Source organism: Mytilus edulis, chromosome 1 (assembly GCF_963676685.1).
Source record: "Mytilus edulis chromosome 1, xbMytEdul2.2, whole genome shotgun sequence".
NCBI lineage: Eukaryota > Metazoa > Mollusca > Bivalvia > Mytilida > Mytilidae > Mytilus > Mytilus edulis.
This window is the reverse complement of record NC_092344.1, coordinates 118,759,282-118,766,323: the sequence shown is the minus strand read 5'-3', so window position 1 is coordinate 118,766,323 and position 7,042 is coordinate 118,759,282.

Sequence of the window (7,042 nt, the reverse complement as noted above, 5' to 3'; positions counted from 1 at the left end):
TATAGTACTTTTAATGAATATTCATGACATATAAATTATGTTATTCATGAATGGTAGATGTGGTGTAAACTAGACAGCAACCAAACAACGCACAAAAAATCATACATCCATGGTCAGCAATAGACAAGTCTATACAACATGTACAATTTATCAATATTATAATGTTGGTTATTGTAGTTCTACAGTATGTTCAGATTTATTTACTGTGCCGATTCGATTGGTTTTTATCGATTCACAATGTCTTTTGGCAGAAAGTTTTTCCCAAAGTTGTAGTTTGAATGCATCTCTTTAAACTTGGTATTGGTGAAAAATATTAGCACATTGCTTTAATTTAAATGTAATGTTGTTAAAAGCAGTTGATACAAAATATTCATAACTTCCAATACAGTAAATTGATTTATTTTTTCATGTTTTATAAGAGCAGTGATACACTTGAACACCCAGTTTTTCATAATTGTCAATTTATAAAAAGTTTGAATTGGAAGATGAAAACTTCCAACATAATTACAATTTATATAGGGTAGTTGTAACCATTGTTTTATTGAACAATGTATAATCACTTTGTTTGGTAACAAAATGCTGGTATGCTGGTTTTGTTATTAAAATACTTTTTCTCTGGTATCACAAATATCAAAGGGAGATAATTTTATAGTGATGTTAGGGTAAACAATACAGTTTCTGGCAAGTAAACTGTTAATGCAATATTATCATTTGTAAAGACAGATGACTTGTAATAGAGACATCATTTTGTGAGTAACTTTAGTCTAAACTAGTGTTTCTTAAAACTAGGTGTTCAATTGTTCAACTGTCTCATGAAGCAGTAAATAGAATCACTGGGACTGGATGGTTAAAATATAATGTATTACACTGTACTTGCTTCATACAAACTGGAAAAATATGAGCCTAATGGCATGGAGAAAGGACTAAGCCTATGTATAAGCACAGAAAAAGGAGATTTTGGAAGAAGAAATACAGGAATTAGTAAGACCAAGAAAGTCTAGCCATGTATCAGCATGAAACTCATATAATTTATTGTGCAAAATAAGAATGCACATTTATAAAGGTTGAAAGCTACCAAGAGGGCAACATTTTTAAACATTTATCAGCTTCTTTAGTAAGTAAAAACTCTAGCCTGTCATTCTTGTGCATTTTTTAATTGTCGGTTCATTTGTATGTTAAAGAGTTTAGTGTGGCTTCCATAAGCTGAACTACATACAATGTAGTATACATAATTTTTAAGGTGTCAGCTGAAGCTCGCCCAAGTGTTTTAGGTTTTCACACTGTGTTAAAGAACCATTGGTGTCCTTAGTTGTTTTCTGCGCTTTGGTCAGGTTGTCTCAAACACATCCTCTGTTTCCATTTTATATTTTTATATCCGTATTTGATTTATTGGTGTATATTACTAAAGCAATATATTGACAATCAAACAGAAACTTATTTGACAGGAAATATAGGTGTGGAAGCACTTACACAGTGGATTTTCAAAATTATTGACATTTCAAAGCAACAACTCCTGGAAAAAATAATCAATTGCTGGTGATTTTCAAGCTCACCATACATATTTCTGACGTAAACTGTTGTCTCAGAAAGCTCGACATAGGTAGTGATCTGGCGGCAGCATTAGTCAACATCTTATTTAAGAAGATTGAAGACCTTGATGCTTCATACTTTGTATATAGATGCCTTATGTTACAAAGTTTCTGTCTGACACATGACCTTTGTCCTTGACCTCATTTTCATGGTTCAGGCACTACTTGAAACAAGTTTTTTGTAATCTAAATTTTCTTATTATGAGTAATGAGTAATAGGATAACTATATTTGTTAACTGTACCTTGCACATGCACGTCAGTTTTCACTTGACCTCATTTCATTGATCAGTGAACAAGCTTAAGTTTTCGTGGTCATGTCCATATCTCATATATTATAAGCAATAGATCTAGTACAATTGGTGAATAGAAGGATTGCAAGATGTAAATGTCCAACTGGCATCTGACCTTGACCTCATTTTCCTTGTTCAGTGGTCAAAGTTAAGTTTTGGTATTTTATTCTAGTTCTATATGCAATGGATGAACTATATCTTGTGTATGGAAATATTTTATGATGTACTTGTCAAGTCTCTCAGGTTTTATTTGACCTTGACCTCATTTTCACGGTTCATTGCTCAGTGATAAGTTAATGTTTCGGTCTTGTTTTTCTTAAACTGTAGGCAATAGGTTAACTATTTGTTGGATGGAAGGATTGTAAGCTGTAGATGTCTGCCTCTCTTGGTTCACTAGACCTCGACCTCATTTTCATGGTTCATTGGTCAGTGTTACTGTATAGTATTTGGTTTAATCTTGTTTCTAAAAAACTAAAAGCAATAGGTCAACTATTTTTGTGTATTGAATGATTGTAAAGTGTGCATGTATTTCTGTTTAATGAATATGACCTTGACCTCATTTTCTTGGATCATGTTAAGTTTGTGTAACAGTTGTAGTAAAGCTTTATATTTATAACAATCAACTGAATATCAATGCTTAGTAAAGCCGCAACATTTCAGCGTGTGCACTCTTGTAGTAGATTTCAATGAGAAATGGAAATGCTAGAGCACTAGCAACATCAATTAAAAATTTAAGATTGAAGGTAAACATCAATGACACAGCACCTGAAGATTAACATATTCTTCAATTTATAGACAGGGCAGGGTATTAACGACATATCAAGCTCTAAACCTACCCGTTAAAAAAAATTCTAAATACACATTAAACAGAAAATCTCAACGATATGCCATCAACATCAAATTCTCAATATAACATTAACCTTAAAATATGACAAGAAAACTAACAAGGTTACCAACTCTAGTTGAGGACATTAACTTGTGGAAATTACAGGTCTTTCTCTTTTTAATCAAATCAGTGGACTAACAAAATATGATTTAATCATTGGCCCTGTTATTTAACAAAATTATCCTGGTGGCCATATTGAACAGTAAACCAAAAACAAATTTACAATACTTAATCAGAACCCGATAAGAAACATTCATGTCATGTTTGGTTTCATTCCATTCAGTACACCTTTAGAAGATGTTTGAATGTATTCCCCATAGGATTATATGTTAAAGGAAGTCCTTCCGCTGGCTGCAATTGTGGATGATGGATCAAAGTAACAATACTAAGTCAGAATCAGATAAGGAACATTCATGCTATGTTTGGTTTCAATCCATTCAGTTCTTCTCTAAAAGACGACATTTGTTTGTACTCTCTATAGGGTCCTTTGTTAAATATCGTCCCCCTGGCGGCCTTCTTGGATGATGGATCGGCTTTAAAGTGATAACACTTGGTCAACATTTCATTTCATAAGAAATATTCATGCAATGTTTGGTTACATTCCATTCTGTGGGTCTCTAAAAAAAGACATTTGAATGTATTATCCAAAGGGTCCTTTGTAAAACATTGCCCCCTCCCTGGCGGCCATCTTGGCATAAGAATCCACTTCAAAGTAACAACACTTTGTCAGCATCTCATAAGGAACATCCTTGCCATGTTTGGTTACATTTCATTCAGTAGTTTTTCTAGAAGGAAGTTCAAAATGTAACCAGATGCTCCGCAGGGCGTAGCTTTATACGACCGCAGAGGTTGAACCCTGAACGGTTGGGGCAAGTATGGACACAACATTCAAGCTGGATTCAGCTCTAAATTGGATTGTGATTAAATAGTTGACACAGCATAGGTTTCTAACACAGAATGAATGTGTTCTAATGAACTTAAAATTTTTGTTTTCTCTTAGAGCAATTCACTATACTGTTGAATATTAATCCTCTCAAAAAAATGTTTGAAGAAATTTTCTTTTTTATTTATGAAATTTCAAATGAGAACCAGATGCTCCGCAGGGCGTAGCTTTATACGACCGCAGAGGTTGAACCCTGAACGGTTGGGGCAAGTATGGACACAACATTCAAGCTGGATTCAGCTCTAAATTTGGATTGTGATTAAATAGTTGACACAGCATAGGTTTCTGACACAGAATGAATGTGTTCTAATGAACTTAAAATTTTTGTTTTCTCTTAGAGCAATTCACTATGCTGTTGAATATTAATCCTCTCAAAAAAATGTTTGAAGAAATTTTCTTTTTTATTTATGAAATTTCAAATGAGAAAAATTGAACCCAATTTTTTTAATCACATCCCCCTTTCCCTTATTCCAAAACTAATCTCAATTAAAATTTCTAATGGAGTTTGCAACAATAACTACTCATTTAAATACATCATAAAATATTAAGATGTAAAAAAACTGCTTGTTATCACTGAATGGTAAAGATTATTTTAATTTATCAGTTGGTAGTAAAAAGTGAATATACATTGTATATTGTATATAACAAAGATTTAAGTTGATTCTGGACAAAGAAAGATAACTCCAATTAAAAAAAATCTTGCTATTGCACAATATTTTGCAATTAGATATTTCTTGCTTACTATTCTGGACAAAGAAAGATAACTCTAATTAAAAAATAATTTGCTATTTCACAATATTGTGCAATTAGATATTTCTTGCCATTGCGCAATACTGTGCAATTGAAAAGACTTGCTATTGCAAAATACTTAATATAATAATTTTAGATCCTGATTTGGACCAACTTGAAAACTGGGCCCATAATAAAAAATCTAAGTACATTTTTGGATTCAGCATATCAAAGAACCCCAAGATTTCAATTTTTGTTAAAATCAGACCAAGTTTAATTTTGGACCCTTTGGACTTTAGTGTAGACCAATTTGAAAACAGGACCAAAAAATGAAGAATCTACATACACAGTTAGATTTGGTATATCAAAGAACCCCATTTATTCAATTTTTGATGAAATCAAACAAAGTTTAATTTTGGACCCCGATTTGGACCAACTTGAAAACTGGGCCAATAATCAAGAATCTAAGTACATTTTTAGATTCAGCATATCAAAGAACCTAACTGATTCATTTTTTGTCAAAATCAAACTAAGTTTAATTTTGGACCCTTTGGACCTTAATGTAGACCAATTTGAAAACAGAACCAAAAGTTAAGAATCTACATACACAGTCATGACAGTTAGATTCAGCATATCAAAGAACCCCAATTATTCAATTTTGATGAAATCAAACAAAGTTTAATTTTGGACCCTTTGGGCCCCTTATTCTGTTGGGACCAAAACTCCAAAAATCAATACCAACCTTCCTTTTATGGTCATAAACCTTGTGTTTAAATTTCATAGATTTCTATTTACTTATACTAACGTTATGGTGCGAAAACCAAGAAAAATGCTTATTTGGGTCCCTTTTTGGCCCCTAATTCCTAAACTGTTGGGACCTTAACTCCCAAAATCAATACCAACCTTCCTTTTGTAGTCATTAACATTGTGTTTAAATTTCATTGATTTCTATTTACTTATACTAAAGTTATTGTGCGAAAACCAAGAATAATGCTTATTTGGGCCCTTTTTTGGCCCCTAATTCCTAAACTGTTGAAACCAAAACTCCCAAAATCAATCCCAACCGTTCTTTTGTGGTCATAAACCTTGTGTCAAAATTTCATAGATTTCTATTAACTTAAACTAAAGTTATAGTGCAAAAACCAAGAAAATGCTTATTTGGGCCCTTTTTGGCCCCTAATTCCTAAAATGTTGGGACCAAAACTCCCAAAATCAATACCAACCTTCCTTTTGTGGTCATAAACCTTGTGTTAAAATTTCATAGATTTCCATTCACTTTTACTAAAGTTAGAGTGCGAAAACTTAAAGTATTCGGACGACGACGACGCCAACGTGATAGCAATATACGCGGTCGTATAAAAAGTTAATGATGATGGTCGCAAAGTGAGGAGAAAAGATAACTTGGACCTTGGAGCCAGGTGAGCAAAAAAAAATGCAGAACAAAATTTAATCCTAGCCCCCCTCCCATAAAAATCAAATGGTAGCTCCCTTTTATAAATGCAAGACAAAACAATATTGGAGAAACCCACCCCCCCCCTTTTTTTAGTATTTTAATACCCTAATAAAAATCAATCCCAGCCTCTATGTGATATGGAAGCTTGTAGCTCAATTTCAGAGAGAGCCATACTCTAACACAAATTATTGTCTGTAAACTAGAATAAACTGTTTGTTATTTTGAGGATGTAAATGTTGAAATTAAAATAGCAATACTTTAATATGCAAGTTCTGCAAATATTCAAGTCAATGAACCATGACGGTGTAGGGCTTTACTATCTCCTTTTAAAAGAGATGTGCCAATCTAATAAAACAATTAACTGAACACCAAATACCACTGAAATCTCACAAGTCGCAGTAGCAGATCCAGAACTTTTCCTAAGGGGGGGATCCGCTCCAGTCATGCTTCAATGATTCCTAATGATTCCTTATATTTTCAACCAAATCCCCCCCCTGGATCTGCCTATGAGTCGTTCCCTTAGACCTATTAAATAAACCTAAACACAAACATTTACTTGTAAACTATGTTAAAGTTTCAAAGTTAATGAATTATAATGAGGGTGTAGGTTTATATAATCTTCATGGAAATAAAACTGGCAACTTACCAAATATCATTGACCTAACATTAGTGGTTCCCCATAAACTGACCCAATCACAAACTAATACATGAAAATTAAGCAAAAGTTTCAGAGTCAATAGAACACGATTAAGGGGGCAAGGCCAAATAATCTCAATGGAAATGAGATATATGCCAATGCTAATACAACTGCATTTCAAATATCTTGCACTTACCACTCATGGTTCCCAATTAAACTATTACATGTAAAATATTACATTTTGTACATGTAAAATATAAAGCCAAGTTTCTAAGTCAATAGACCATGACTAAAGAGGAGGGGCCAAACAATCTCCATGGTAATGAGAAGTGCCAATACTTATATAACTGCATACCAAACATCATTGACCTACCACTAGTGGTTCACCATAAACTAGATCTAATCATAAAATAATACACTACTGAAGCCGGAAACAGCATATCCATGTCTTGCTTTAAGGCCCTGGCGAAGCAAGTCATATTAAAATGGCAATTAAATACACAATATACATAAA